The following is a 17,103-nucleotide window of genomic DNA, read 5'->3' as shown; positions in this document are numbered from 1 at the left end:
TGCAATGTGTTACCGCTCCAAACCTCAACCCTGCAATTCCGGGCTGGGGTTTCGGGGGACTACAGAAGATCCATCTGGAGGGTACGAATACCCAAGCAGTCTGCAAATACCCCATACCCAACATACCCTTGGTCATCCGCCGATTGAGTTTCCGGGTTGCCCTCTCGCTGAATTCGACAGCCATCAAAACTCGGTGCCTGACAACTACCAAAAGGGTTTTGATGAGGCGGTATTTGACATACAGCAGCAGTACAAATCGACCTATCCCAGGGCAGGGTGGAGTTGGGATGAAACTGAGGCCCAGCAGCCTCGCGAGCTCCACGAGCAACAAATATGGGAACCAATTGGGGCAACCTTTCCCACCAGAGGTGCTGGTGACGCTATTAGCTACACCGATGGGGGTGATACGGCTAGCTCAGGGCAGAACACACCATGTGTTATTGGAAGGTTCTACCCCGATGTTGCTGTCGGGCTGCCCCAGCCCCCTCATGGAGCCTCATACGTCAGCACAAATCCTGACGCCTATCAGTCTACCTCTGGGAGCTTGTCGGGTGGGAACCGAAGCACAGACCAAGACAGCAGGTAACCCCCTACAATGACCCGAAACAAAAATCTAGACCCACAAGATAACACCCTTTCCACTACAGACAACACATGCAGGACAGTTCCTCTAATAACCTGGGATACACCCCTCCCACTCAATTGCAGCTGGGAATAGATCCCAATTCCAACCAAGACTACCCTACCACCCATTCCAGCCACCACCCGCCCCACAAACGCCGCCCTTCCCAGCAACGAAGCCGGTTAAATACCAAACCAGCACAGCGGAAGGACCCACCCGCGAAGTGTGCAATGTGCGGTAAAACTTTCGGGCGTCCGGGGGATCTCGCAAGACATCTTAAGACTGCTAGAGCGCATAGCACACCGAAGGGCCCCCTCTGCCCAGTCGAGGGCTGCCAGTATTCCAAAGAGAGGTTCACTAGATGGGACAACTTGAGGCCACACCTTGAGAATATTCACAAATTCAGTGAGGATGAAGCTGCGGGGTATGTTCAGTGGTGGAAGGTTGAGGGAAGGCCGTGACAGTTCCTCGCCGAAGTTGCAACGCGGGGTAACCGGGGTTGGGTTTAGGGATGGTACGGGCCAGTATAGGGATTTACTCTTTGTTTTTACCAGATTGGTGTTTTTGCCAGTAGGAATATTCTAGCTGTATTCCACTTTTTTTTTTTTTTACGGATGATTCCCTCCCAAGTGTCTCTTGGCGTGGTCGCTTCTCGACCGGTGTACTGTACCTTAGGTACGGTAATAAATATTGTGCAGTGCCTTTATCACCAATGAGAGTACTCCACCTTGATCCCAACTTCTTATGCTGATGGCTCCCCTTTCTCCAATTTTTATTCCTTAAGTTGTTTCACATGTCTTCATGCAGTGGAACTGTATGGCAGAGTATCATACCGCACCTGCACCGATAATTTCTTTTACCAAGATGCACTTCACGGTTACGGGACCCTCATTGACCACCTAACCGCATTCGCCAGCCAGTAGCTGTGGGGTTTCGGTTGACCATTCTCCTTTTACCTAGTCGAAATATCTTTCCCGCTGTAATCCAATAAACAATCCCCAATTTTTGGAACACCCTTCCGCTCTCTACTGTGGGAGTGTTTGAATTGTGGGGAATACCGTCCAATTCCCATTTGCATGACCGCTAAGAGGGAGCCACAGTACTGTACAAAGCGCCCCACACAAACACATTACTGGAGAGTGATATTTCGCGCGCTACACCTCCTTCTCCCACTCTCACCTCCTTTAAGAGTCAACACTGTCTTGCCCTTCGCTTAGTGAGGAACCGCACAACCCCTTTAAGATGAATCTCACGTCCAAGTGAAATACCCGATCATGGAGTAAAGGGAAGGAGAAAGGATAAGTTCATAAATAAATTCGCTCAATTGTGAGATAGCAACCAGACAACTCCAGTATGAGAGTGTCTTAAGCGAAGGGGGGGGACAGAGCCTCATTTAGTGTAACCCCCCAAATTGTGAACCTCCGACTCAAAAGAGTTCATTCCGTCACCTCCCATCACTCGTGCCAAGACTTTCGGGACGTTATGTTTAGAATTTTGGGACGTCTTAGTTACTAGACTCCAACAAGATAATTTCTCTGGAAATATTGTACAAAATCAGGTTCACAGGAGCCTAATAGCTATACCATAAAATATCGTATAACCTACCATCTCCGACTGAGCTCTAATATCCGTACTCAGAGACAAAAACCCACAAGAAGGATTAGGGCCTGTTTGGCAACGCTGTGACCTTTCCGTTCGTCGGCTGTTCCCCATATAAAGTGACCATTTCGAAACGGAAGGAAAACCATTCTTGCATAGGGAACGGTTGCGCAGTTGCCAAACAGGGCCTTAGTGTTTTCCTGACGAGGCTACAGCCTAAGCATGCTGAGTACATTGGATCCCATTAGCCGTTATTCGCAATTCTGGTAACCTTTCGAGCTAATCCTATCGTAGGTCGATGCAGCGGTTCCCCCCAATAAGCTAATGGTGGATTGTACCAAGTTTTACGGTGCTCTGCTTTGGTTGGCTTTGTACCACATTGTGGAGCCTCTTTCTCCCCACTATGGTGGGAAATCTGGAACCACACAGGACACTCGATTGCGGCCCCCCCGGCCCCCCCGCGACTGCATTGCAAGGCATTGGCCGATAAGAAGGTGAGAGGCCTGCAAGTCCAAACCAACAACAACAACGACCTTACACACCCTCGAGAGAAGTTGCTTTGATCCCCCGTTTCAGTTGAAAGAACCAGAGTGAATGACCTGATAACCCCCCAAAGGCCCCCAATTCCTGATTTTTCACAGATTTTTTGAGGGGGTGGGTTTTGATCACCTAGGATGATGCTTGCATACTTACCCCTCCTTTAAGCCATGAGTTCGCAGTGTCTAAGATGAAAGCCCTACCGTTGGATAAAGTTTTTACCGGATTACAGAGTTTCATACTAGCTGAAAGGTCAGCTTAGGTATTTGGGACTTCCAAAGAGCCCTGTAAAAAGCCCATGGGGGTTGTCTCAAGTCTCCCCCGCAGCAATAAAAGATCAAGTTTTCCTATATCACTCGAAGTGTTGGCTCGTAGTATTTGCGTCAGCCTGATTCTAGCCCATGCCCGTTAGGGGGCAACGATAGCAGGACGTCATAGCTGCACATTCCAGAGAGGTTGCAGTATTAGCGTTAGGATACCAACCTCGTTCCATTCTTACAAACATACAGATTAATAAATATTACAGATGATTAGGAATAGAGAGGACTTTTAAGTGGGGTTGCGCATTGACCGGGGGAAAGTGTAAGAGAGGCCACCGATCTCCCGTATTATGGTACCATCTGGACCGGTGACGGGCAGGGGTACTGTATTTTGAGGGGGGGGAAGAGGAAATCATTAAAGTAGGACGACGAAAAATTACTTGCTCGCTTGCTGATCACTGGCCCAGTTTCACGGAGGGTACGGTGGAGACTGCATACTTTCTGGCCCCCATACTAGGCTACAGCCCAGCATCGATATAATACTTCCACGGAAATCGCTTGCTCCCACATATCAAGATAATAGTACTACCGGCCATATCTGAAATGGTATCGGGAGATCTATGCATAGCTTAGTTATTCGTCCCTACAGACACCATTTACAATCCTCCAATGTCCAAATTTCGTACCCGGTTCTTCCTCATTCTCACTCTGCATGGTAAGATTACTTCCTGTTGCATGGCCAGTCGGAAGCGTCCAGTTTCATTCTCAAGACTTTTGGTCACAGCCCGTACTTCGCATCTGGAATGACTCAGCCCCAATCACAATTCCAGGAGTTTCCAGAGTTGTGCAGGCCGCAGGGTGGCTTTTCCTTTTGTCGAATAGGTAAGGTACAGCCTACTTGTACAGTAGGAAACCCCCGGAAGACACCTGCCAGTAACAGGAAAATCAACTGCATCGGGCCGCCAAACACTCCAATCGAAGCCTCATAATCCCGTCTCATTTTTTGCCCACTCCTTTTTTTAACCAGGTACTGCATCATCGCTAACCTCGCCAGTGATCTGCTACCGGGAACTATGCTTGTATCATCCGGGAGGGTCTTCCAAGAAGCTGGTGTCTTTAGCGACATCTGCGATATTGCGTATGCCAATCACAAAGCTGGACTATCGTTGTCGACACCATTTATGGTTAATATCAGTGTAAGAATTTAGTGGGCTTTACATGACCATCATAGAAGCATCCGCGCCCTAACAATATCGGTGCTGGCAGTCTTTCGACCATTGCCTGCACCCCGGGAAATAACGGCAGCGGTAAGATCTTTTTCGAGTGTTGCGCTTTTATGGTACCCGGAGCTTCCAACCTTCGAGACACTGAGAAGGGGCATGATTTACCCGGAAAGAATATAATTGGCCCGGGTGGACTACCTAGAGGAGTACCATAAGCGGAGCACCATAAGAGGGGGGGGGCATAATTAACCCACACTCCAGGACGTCCAGAACTTCCCTCTTTGGTTTAAGGGGGGTAGACAGAGAGGAACAAACCAACTTTCAGCCCTCCGTGGGGGACAATAAAAAGAAAAGAAGAAAAATACTCGAGTAGGACAAACCTTATTACCGGGAGGAGAAGGGGTGGCTCTAACGTCCCTGTGCGAGGTCCAATTATTCCAGTCTCCAATGCGTAGTACCGTACCATCCTTGTACTCTGTATTTAGCGGAAAGCATTTATATGATAATAGTACACCGTTTGTTTTATTAAGGTGGCAGATATATGTCGCAGTGGTAGGGTGAGGTGCTCACTCGAAACCTGGGGACTGTACAGGAAAGGTAGGGAAGGTATAGTCAACAACTTCGTTCCCTCGTTCAGCCCCTCTTCTCCGTATCTCAACTAAACTAAGGGAAGGACAAGTGTATAAATAGAACACAATCAAAGCATCCTGACTTTCTCATGGATTACCACACCTATCTCCGTGTCTCCGCGCATATCCCTGTCCCTTCGCACACTCCCCTGATAACAGAGGAATGCCATATCTAGAAAACCTTCTCCATCACACTCCTAAACGATCCGAGCCCACCAGACTCCCGCAAGTTTTGAAATCGACCGTAACGCCCTACCGTCCACCTACAACCTCTAACGTGTTTTGATGATAGTTGCATAGAATGGTTGCCTGGTAATAGCAGTGTAGGGTATGATACAAGTTGCCTCCTGCGACCACAGTACCGATCGATATCTAGGAACGCCCTGCCTCCCCGTTTTCTCGTCGAAGTTACCTAACTGAGCAGCAGATATAAGCTGCAAAGGGAGAAGTATAATAGAGCTGGAACTCCGTAGGATATTAAGGGAGACCGAATCCCAATATAGCCCATGCAGACTTATTTGTGACCTAAAGGAGCCTGGTTATCACAGATGTTGACCTAGGGGATTATTACGATGCTAACGAAAGGCCATAATTTGGAAAAATAAATATGTGGGCTAAGGCACCGGCACGGTACTTGTACTAGCCACCCCAAGCCACCAAAAATAAGCAAAAAAACTTGACTCAATGACTCAGCCTACAATCGCCCTCAAAACTTTTCGATCTATCATACCGCAATGGCAATCTGGTATCATACTCCTCCTGTAACCTGACTTCCCAGCTAAATAAGCAAGCATCGCAAAAGCCAATGGGTTTCCCTCGAGCGCTGGGGAATATCTCCACATCTCCACATCTCCACGGAAACCGTTCACTGTAACTCTTCACCTTTTCCCCCGCGGACGGCACGCTTCGGCCACGCTGTTGGTCACACAAACCCCGCAAGCACTCGCAAGTAACACTTTTGGAAGCGGGGTGGCATTGGTGGAAAATAGCATGTACGCACTTTCCTCCACTTCTGTTCACCCTACTTACTTTTGGGAGATCAGATACCCTACGAACCCGAATGATTGGACTGGGGCCACGCCAATCGGCCCCCCTCCCCCAGTAAGGCCAAGGGGCTTTTTTTGCCCAGGAAGGGGGGAAGAAGAGGCTGCGTTATCGCTGTGTTTTTTGTCCCCTTTCCAGAGAAGGGAATTTCTGACTACATAGCAGATGGCCCGACTATCTGGGTTCTTACGGTATGAGACTGCCGGGCTCGAGCAATGGGGTGGTCACCGAATGCAGCATCGCAGCATGCAAATTGCATAACATACCCCTTCAGGAAAGTACAACATCATGAACCCCTCCTCTCTTCCATAATCGATCGCATCAGCTATCTTAAACACAATCATCCATTGGAGAAGCTCAATGACTGACCCCGGTATCCCAATCACCACATCAATGCAACAAAGGTGAGGGAACCAACATCTCTACACATTGTTGAGGCCGGGTCGGCATCGCAAGGATAATGAAATTTATCGAAGACACCACCACGAAAAAGTGCAAAGCCAGTCCAATTACGTGCGTCATTCGAATCTATGAGCCATATTTTCTTTCTTCTCCACTACCCCTTAATTTTAGACGGCGTTTAGGATGTTATCGCTGTGTCGACACCGGACTCGCTGAGTCCTGGGGCGGGGGGGGGGGCTCATGCGCCAGCAGCCCACAGCTACATTATTCGACTGCGAAACCGGTTTCTACATTTCTGACCTGAGTATACCTTCCTGGACACGGCAATCAAAGGTCGAGAAAACTGACACCACAAACCTTCTTATCCGAAAGAAGGTAACCCAGTATCGAGATCTTCGAATCCCCCCAATACCCGTACAAGCACTTAGACAGTTCACATTTGTTGGCCAGTTCAGATACCGGTATTGACACGCAGTACCGCTCCTTGTTCCGGAGACTAGCAAGAGATCCGGCGCCCGCTATGCCGTGCCGGCATTGACCTATTGGGCTTTAAGCGTACCCGAAGATAAAAGAACTCAGCTCTGTTACCGTAAGAACTGGGATAATTGGGAATGGCGCTAGGATGTCTGGAATTTTCCCCTTTAGAACAAGGGGAGAAACAGCAGTGAAAAGACTCTCCCTCAGCCCTCGGCCGAGGCAAATAGAAAGGAGAAACAACTCGAACCTCCTAGCGAGATTCCCAATTATTCCAGTTCTTACGGTAGTATGATATCTACAATATCATACTTATATAATACGCATGTAAACCACCAGGGCAAAAGAGCTGAAAGCTAGCGGTGTGGGTTAGGGTTACCAAATCGTGCCCTCACAGGCCACCTCAAGGTTACTCGGGAGGAGACCATAAGCTTAATGCTAATCTCATTGTGCGATTAGAAGGAGTGATTATTCAATAAAAATTTATTGTATCATAGCTAGCTATCGGTGAATAGCCGAACCGGTATTGCTACTTCGATATTATATCACTATAACGAGTATACCTTACTGTACTCGGGTATAGATGCCCGGATATCATGCCCCCGTCCGACTATTCTGAAGCGAGTCCTTAAAAACCCCATCGTTCCTCAAACCTACTAAGTTATTCTTGGGTTGTTGGGGTGATCAGCTGCTCTTAGTATCTAATACCGGCGCTCAGTGACCCAGAAATTACCTTACTAATACCCGTAAGAACTCGAATAATTCGACCCGGTTTCATGTCGTCCGAAATTTCCTTGTATGGAAAGGGGGCAAAAAACACTGCGAAAACGTAGCCCCCTTCCCTCCTCCGAGACAGAAAAAAAAAAAAAAAATTCTTGTCCTTACTAAGAGAGGAAAAGGCCAACGATATGAGACCGAGTCCAATTATTCGAGTTCTTACGGTACAGCTACAAAATGTACTAGTACTGTACAGAAAGCTGTGCTAGGCCGTAAAGGGATTTGGGGGGTTACTAGACAACTCCATGTCTACTGTACGATACCCCGTGAATTCCTGCCGCAGTAGAGCACAGTAGTGGGCCATCAAGTCACCAAGATTATCTTTATAGAGGACCCTGCACCGAGATTGATACACCTTAAATGTATTTCGATACCGGCAAACCTCCTAGAGATTTTGTGCTAATGGAACACTATATCCCGCCAACACGGACATGGGGAAAGCAGAACAACCCTTTTCGACAGTAGTCCGTTAGTTTAGTATAGCCGGCTGGAATCTAGGATATTTGTTCTGAATATCTGCGGAGAGCCATCCACTGTAGTATGTATGATTCCCTTACGATGGGGAATTTGAACCACACCCCGTCCACTGCGCCTTGGGGAATCCCCGTTGGACGACCGCATTTCTCATCGAATTTTTCAAATCATTTACCGTCACCAGTTTGCAAATCAAATATCCTTCTGCGATCATGAGCCCCAACCTGTGTGTCCCGCACGTCGATGACTCCTAGTTTGGTTAATATAGGCGAAAAAAATACAAACCCACCCGTACCGTACAGTACAACATACGATGGCCCTCCTAGGGAGACCATAGGCGGGATATGTATTACCATCCACTAGCTATTAGCATCCGAGGTTTACTGTTCGTTGAGCTGAGAGCTATAAAGCTGGTGTTCTTGTGCACCCAACCTTTGCTGGCTCTCCTTACACACCCACACTAGTTTTAACCAAGCCACGAATACATACAAGTGGATCACGACAACGAAGAGCAGAGCATAAACGGCAGTACCGCTATAATCCAAAGAAAAATTGCCGGTGCTTTATGATTGTCTTCAGACATTGTGCCTGCCACGTAACAAGGCCGACCGTATCTCGAAGGATGTCAGGGTCGGCTGGTATACCGTAGTGTGCCGTACCGTAGTGTGGATCCTCGGTTGAGGGGGGTGGCGTTATTTTCGGGCAATCGCAAACGGTTAAATGGTTACTCACGATGGAGGATGAACCAGTTATCTGGTAAGCTTGAAGTGGTCTCTGTTAGCCTCACCGTGGAGTTATTATTCTTACCTCTTTGGGTTTGATCACAACAATCGGTAGTTGGTCCCCAAGAAGTTTGCAGAAAGGTCAATGGTTGAGAGCAGATTAAAGTCAACAATGCTGGTGAGATGGAGATGATGGAAACTCGCTGGTCGATGATCTCTCGACCCAGGAACTGAAACCCTCTCAGAAACTCAGAGACTTTCCACTGTTGCTCGGAGGTCTCCTTGTCTTCGTTCCCTCTCTCTCGGGAATCCCCTGAACTAGCTACATATAGGGATAGTTCCCTTACCCATAGCCTCTCTGAGTGCTACGACGATACCTCCCGGCTATATGCTGACAACACGTAACCACCACTCTCTGTCCATTCTCATACCTAATGTTGGACGGAAGTATTTCTTGGCTGCTCACCGCATATTTCCCCTATGGCAACGACTTCACAACCCCAACCCTCTTGGCGTATCAACTACTCCAACACCTCTATGTTTGACTACTGGTTAGTCCTACACATCAAACATCATATGCGACAACATCTGCGATGATACCTGCGACAACTCCATGTTAGGGCGTTACCCCTATCATATGGAAATACCGAATGTCCTCGGTCAGAACATACCCTCAGTCAAATCCTCTTATCCTCGGCCAAAGCAACAAAATGGGCGGTAGTGAAATTGAACGTGATGGAGAACACAGCATACGTTGGAAGTATGCGGAAGTGGACCAGCATGATCCAGGGAAGGATAAAAGGCAGCTTGTTTTCCCTTTGTTAGTTGTTCTCGTTTATCATCCAACCTGTCTCTCTTTCCTCCGTTACCTGTATTTGGGTCATATCAGTCTTTCCTGTTTTTTATTCCCAATGGTTTTCTTGGTGAGAATATTTCTCCGGTTAGGATATTGAAATTCATCTTTACATCTTTGCCCAGCCTTTCAATTGAAGTCAACAGTGTCCAAATCGCTGCCGTAAACCTTCTTGTTGAAAACCTAATAGTAGTGTGCCATACCGTATCACCCCACGAAAGTCGGATCAGAACTAAAGGCACCCAAAGGGAAGCCAAGGAAAACGAGCCAATATAAGGGCGTGAAGACCGCCAAATCGCCACAGTTTAAACGAATAGAGAGCGGCGATTGGGCAAGTTCAAGAAAATCCTCGCTAGCGCCATTCCGACTTTCATGAGATTTTACGGTAGTTAAACATGTCTTTGAATGACAGAAAACGGCCAAAGTCTGTGAGGTGGCTACTCTTCCTTGAAGGCATCGTTGTTGCAGAGTAGTTGCTTGCTGGAAGGGGGGAGGGGGGGGTTGTGCCGTTGGGTAAGCGCAACAATTTGAGAGACCATAATTATGATACGCTCGGTTGTTGGCCCAGAACCTGAGGGGGGCAAGAAAAACTTGCGGAATGGGAGACTCCATGTAAGCTGATGAGTAGCAAACAACTCACTCTTGCCTACCCAAGTCCAAATCCAAACTTACCCCATCTCGCTCCTCATCTCATACTCTCTACTCGTGCTTACCGTAGCTTTCGCCATACCGGGTTTCGTATACAAGCACAAGTTTGACGCGTTGTGAAGAGTTTTCTCCCCCCTCTCTTTATTCCCGTTATTTCTGTGGTTCGTTACTTGCCCCCCCATCCCTCCCAGTTCCGGATACCGCCCTTTCTGTCCCAAGCTAACCCACCATACTCGTTCACCACAGAGCTCAGATATCCTCCTGCTGCCTGCGGGGAAAAACAGAGTAAACCCGATTGGGGGGGGGACGCCTGGTTCGCCAGGGGTTAGGGATGGGCTGCGACAGGCGCCCAAATCAACTATCGAGCCAGCAAATGATTTAGTGGAGGAGTAGATTACTTAAAAATGATAGGATGAAAATCTGTGGCGCTTTTTATAAAATCTTGGCTATTGGTCAACACGGATACCGTCAATATCAGTATCATACTCGTACGAGTACTCGTACAGTTTCCATATCCCACCCAACAAACGACAAAATTGGACTTGGAGTTTCCAGTGGGAGGCCTTGGTACCATAGTCAAAATAGCTGTGAGGTATGGTATGATATGACACTTGTGAGAGAAATGCGAAGCCAGCACAATCCCACCCTCTCTCGAGCGGGATAAGAATAAAACCGTTGTTCAGTATGCCAACTCTCATGCCCACGCCAGGACACGGTGGACAGGTGATGAACAACACATGCGAGTCGCTCTGTTGCCTGCGGAAAGTGCTGAGTGAACTTCCGAAACCTGGTCTGTTCATATGCACATGACTTTGCCAATACAAACTTCTTGGTATCGAGTGTTGGTCCCTTTCTAAACAAAATATCCTGACATTGTACTTGCTTCACTATAACCAGATTTGCAGTCCTCTCAATGGATTTTTGTTTTTATCAGAATGGCCGATAGGGTTCCCACTGCCTGAATACGGCTTGTGGTCTAATCTTCGGTCAAAAGTCTTTGATCTCAGAGAAGAAGAAAAATCAAGAACGGCATTTTTTTTCCACCCCGATGGGCCGAACACGGTGTTGGCCAAATTTTTTTTCACCTCCCTCCATTTTCCCCTTCGTCAGGTACAAGGAACTTTCAGGACGGAAAAACAGGTATTTGGCAAATGTTACAGGGGGATTTTTGAGAGGGTGTGGTCGTGTCGGCTCTCCTTCGTCTGTCACAATTCCTGTCACGACTCCAAAGACTTTGCTGGCAGGCAAGCTATGATGAGCTAGCAAACGCCTGCATCAGCGTTAGAGAAACAAATTCCCGGATCCCACCACATTGCCAGCGAAGCGGATTTTTGAAAGAACCCTCCAGTGAATATCTGGAGGAGGAATACTTAAAGATATGCCAGCCCGCGATGACCGCTTCACCCCTCCTGAAATCAAACGATTCACCAAAAATTGTCCAGTTCGAAAATTCGTCTACATAATAAAGTTACCCCTCTGTCCCTCTGTCCCTCTACTCTCTTCCAGTGTGCCTTATTCGCCCCGGCACCCAACTTGTATGATACCCAATTGTCGATACTCCACGTGCAATTCCGTACAACGCCGGACCTCGACCCTACATTTCCATGCGGGAGCTTCAGGAAATTATGACACGTCCATCCGGAAGCTATGGACCCGTTAACCCGCAAGCATTACATTATGCCCCACTCAATCCTAGTCATGAGCCGATTGAGTTTGTAAGCCATTTTCCCACTGCTTATAACCAACCGCCCTCGTATCTCAGCAGCTAACAACGACCAGAACCATCCCGCGGAAGTATGGTTTGGCATTCAGCAGCACCAACCCCTACTTACGCCGCCCCTCTACCCTACGACAGACTGGCGTTGGCCGAATGAAGCTGCAGTCCAACATCTCGCTGGCTTCCAGGGTAACCAAAAAATATTGGCCCCAGCGGAGCCGGGTCTCCCCATCCAAGGTGCTGCGGAAATTGGCGTATCCATTGAGAGTTATCCCACTAGCCCGGAGAAGAATCCCCCCCTTGTTTCTACAGACTACTACCGTGGTGGGGATACCAACCTACCCCAATCCTCTCATGGAGCCTCATACGGCAACATCGATCCTAGCCTGCATCCGTCTACTCCTGAGAGCTTACCTGATACCGATTGGAAAAGCGGGTATCTCCCCAAACCGACCCCAAGCCAAAATCTAAGTTCACAGGCTAACATGCTTGCCACTATAGACACTACACGGAAACCCATTTCACAAGCAGACCGAATAACACGCCTCCTATTCTTGCCGACGTAGATTTCAACCCCCAACCCAACTACCCTATCACCCCCCCCAAGCACCAGCCGCCCCAAAACCATCGCCGTTCCCAACAAAATAAGCAAGATAACGCAACTTCACAGCGAGAGCGCCCACCCACCTCATGTAAAGAGTGCGGTGTGCATTTTAAACGGACCACAGACCTCCGGAGACATCTTAGAACCACGATAGTACACAACCCAGCAAAGAGGGAATTCTGCCCGGAGAAGGACTGCGAGTATTCCAGCAAGGGGTTCACAAGAGAGGATAACTTGAAGGCACACATTCTTAGAACTCATACAGTCAATGGGAAGGAAGCTGAGAGGCGTATTCGGATTGGAAAGATGAAGGAAGGCCAGGGCCGTTACTCCCGCAAAATTGCATGGCGAAGTAAGGGGAATTAAGCTGGAGATCGAAATACGGGGTTCCGTGTAGGTATTTGTTCTTTATTTCTATCAGTTCAGGATTTCTATTAGGAACATTTTCTAGACTTGTCAGACTGTTATCAATGACACTTCACCCAATCCCCTCTCTTCCTTTGGTTCGGTACTCCTGATTGGCGTAGCTTTTGTGTACATATTGGTTATACTGTACCTAGTACCAATAGAAGCAGCGCTTCTATTGCTAATAGCTTGATTTTTCTCGATCTCGTTGTTCAAGTTACTCCACCTATCATCCTAAAGGAACTGTGCTGTACCTGTGCCCATAATTCCCTTCCTTGAAGAGCCGCCCCCCAGCAAGAATACCTCGCCAGCAAGCCGAACCATACTGCGTCATCCAGTATTAATGTGCTGTTAGGTGGCGTTGCGAACCATTCTCTCTTCCCATCCAGGCAGAATACTATTCCCGTTGCCGTCCTATCGTCAAAACCCCAGCGCTCGGACACTCTTTTGTCCTCATTCGTAGTCGCGCGCGGGCCGTCGAGCATCGTGGAGAATAATTGGGATACCCATACATGAGAGTTACCGAGAGAACGGCTGCATTTAATACAAGGCACTTTACACAAGTACATAACTCGAAAGTGCTATTTAGAGCTACTCCTCCTCCTCCTCCTCCTCCTCCCACCCTCTCCCCCATAGCCCTTCGCTTGGTTTGGAATCCCATACTCGAGTATCTCCTTCAGCATGTAATCTCCATCATCCATCGCCGATTGGGGAGCGGGTGAAGAAGAAAAAAAAAAAGGAAAAGATATAAGTAATAAGTCAGCTCACACACGCGGGACTGCCGTACTGTACTCGTACTCGTAGAGAACCACCAGCACGACCAGTCAAATTCTTAGGCAAGGGGGAATAAGCTGAAATGATTTGTCTCATTCGGTGTAACACTCCCGAAAAATTCGTCAAGGGTCTCTGCGCACGAATTTGTTGGCTGATCATAGGCGGTCACTCGCGTCAAGCCACATCGTAATACACCGCTATCATTGCAGACATTTTTGAAACTCGGCGCGGGAAAAAGAAATGGGGTAGTTCAATTACGGTATCATATCCCCTAAACTGCTGAGATTATGAAAAAAATCCAAGACACTGGTCAGCAAGCAACTTTTGTCGATTGCTGCAAGCCGACAGATTGCGCAAACCAAAGCTAATGCCTAAACCAGCTGCAAAATACCCCTCAAAAAGTACCTAAACAGGGAGGCTAAGATTTTGTATGGTGGGTCGTCCGTGCGCATCCGAGCGCCCACACCAAATCCAGACTGAAATGTTCTGGTGAGGGGTACAGTCTTCAGCGGGGGACGGGATGGGCACGACGAAAGAGGGCGGGTGGGAAACAGGGATTGGTATAATAAGAGGTATTTTGTTACCCTACTTTGACGAATTCACTTTCTTGCATGCTCAATACCCCTATTTTTCGCCCGCCAGTTTTCGTCGTATCCAGTTAAGGACTATATTACTGTGCTCGAGGACGGTGCTGGTATGCTCATATCATACCTGCACACCACCACTGAGGAAAACTCGTGCTGAGACAGCGCCATAGTGTCTTAGACACTGACAGGGGTGGCATAAAAAATTTTTCCACTGTCTCAGAAGTCCAGGACTGATCATAATTGACGCGGGAACTACCACGAGGAGGTAAATCAGGTTCCCGAGACTTTGAAAAACGTCATGTACTCGAGTACCTGTACGGTCTCCTGCGGGGATACCGAGAAACCCGGCGGAGGTGAGCGGCTAACGCGGATGGGTAACGAGGGGTGCCTCCTGTTACCCTACCTTGGCGAATCCTTCTTTTCTGCCCATCATACCCGCCCGCCCGCCGGATGTCCCTGCTGGTCGCCCGCCGGCCCCCCATTGCCCCAGGTGAAGAGAGCGGTGGCGGACCAAAACCTGGCTCCCAGACAAAATTCTTAAGAAATTCGGGACGCGTTGACTTATCAGCCTCCAACGGGATAATTTCTCGCGAAATTTTGTGCGAAATCAGCGAGATGCCCGATAGCTCTAATTTTCCTGTCATCACCGTGGTGGGGCTTTTAAAAAATACCATCCACGAGGTTTCACGCCGCAAAAAAGGGGACAAAATATTTACGCACTTCTCCAATCCTCCCATCCCTCAAACAACCCAAAGGTATTGAAAAGGCGGGAGGGAGAATTACTCAAAGCGTGCCGATATTTTTTCCTGAGTTTTCACGAATACCGTACCCGCAAAAAGGCGGAATAATTGGCCCCCAAGCTAGTCGTTGGAGTTGCCTCTCCTAGTAAGGCGTGGTGTAAATTTCTTTTTATTTGTCTCAGAGGAGAGAGCTGTTCTCCCCCTAATCCGAAGGAGGTAATTCTGGACGACTAGCGTGAGGGCAATCATTACAGGGATTTACTTTGAGACTCTTAGCGCGACAACCTGCTCGAAATATAAATTTACCACCATCGAGCAAGAGCAGTCCAATACACAAAAAGGGTTTTTCTCACTGTAAAAAAATTTAAAAAATGTGACAACCGAAATGTGCAAATACCAGGGATAATGTTGTCGCACAGTTAACTCAGGTTAACCGGCAAAATAATCCCTGTCTTGGCCGAAAACATCTCCCCTATCACTTGTATTTACTTTCCTCCCCCACCCACCCCTCAAACCTTTCTTCACAGCTTTGTGGTGGGTCAAAAACGGTAAGGTGGTTCCTGTCCAGGGTCTAACTTTTTCGATGAAACATTATTACCCGGGCAACTGTATCGAAAAGGGTTCTTTTGCCAAGAATACACGGCATTTAGGAGGTTAACCCCTCCACTTCTAATCACATTAACATAATATGATACCGTCGGACCCGTGTATGGGCACGGCACGGTTCACGACAAAAAGTGCTCGATCTGCATATTGGGGGCGCAGAGCGGCTCTTCATCCATGCATCTGAGCCCGCGCGGGTTTCTGCTCGCACGAGAAGGCCCCCCCCATAAAACCTCACCGCATTCTGCTCGAGTGACCGCTTCCGGGAGATTACTTGTACGATAGATACGAAACTACTCGAGTGCCGGTATGATACCATAAAACTCACTAAATCCACCCTACCCCCGCCTGGCCTCGTATCTCCCCGATGAGAGACAGGACGCCCCGAGAAGGTTTTCCAGACGGGGCTTACGTACGCCGTTTATAAAGGATCTAGACACTACCAAGGCCAACGTGTGCGGACACTTTAGGGAGGTATGAACGGCAAAACAGCTTGGGGAGCGATGATGAGCTCGGCGCGTCTTAACTGGTATGATACCGATTCCGGTACCAGCAGCCCTGTTAACCGCCAAAAACCTATTGTGGTTTGTATGATACGATGATTTCCGTGACCCAGCTCGAGAGTGGGGTACAAGTGAGGTTAATAGATTTGTCCGTCACGTGCCATATCTGTGCAGACGGCAGAAAAGAAGGTTCGCCAATTTTCCCTTGTCAGGGTTCACGTGACGGACATATTTTCGGTCTGCACTTGCGTAGCGCATGTATCCACGGCATGATATCATGGGGAATCCCTGTGCGAACACCGCCACAACTCGCTTAACTCATCCCTACCGCCAAGTGCAACATCACACAAGCATTCCCAGGATTTCTTCCTTCCTTTTGGAATGGCTTGCATCTCGGGACCTACAAGACAATGAAATGTTGTCTCAGCTTCTGAGACAGAGGTTAGTTAGTAAGCAGTCTTTTTTTGATGCGGTAAATTTGCAAGCCGTCTACGTGACCTACTTACGCAGGGAGATATGATACTGAGGTTGCAGTATAATGCCTTCTTAGTCATCCACGTCTCAATCATTTACGGGGTGGCACATGATTTCTATGTCCCGGGTGGACCATAAGAGATGGACCGGTAGGGGGGGGGTCAACGAACACGAGGGGCTCAGCAAACAATACTCGAGTAAAAGTGTCTTGACAAATATTGATTTTGTTTGGCTTGTTCGTTGAACCCCCTCCTCCTATGTTACCAGTACTCGTATGATAAATTATGTCAAGCACAACCGCTCATCGGAAAAGCTCGAGGACTGCTCCCAGTATCCCCATATCACATCAATACAGCAACATATGTGCGAATCTATGAGAATCGCTGGGCCATGTTTTCTCTCTTCCAGGCTGCCCCCCCCACCATTTTGGGA

This window comes from Tuber melanosporum (genome assembly GCF_000151645.1).
Source record: "Tuber melanosporum whole genome shotgun sequence assembly, scaffold_6, strain Mel28".
NCBI classification, from domain to species: Eukaryota; Fungi; Ascomycota; class Pezizomycetes; order Pezizales; family Tuberaceae; genus Tuber; species Tuber melanosporum.
This window is presented reverse-complemented; position numbering follows the sequence as displayed.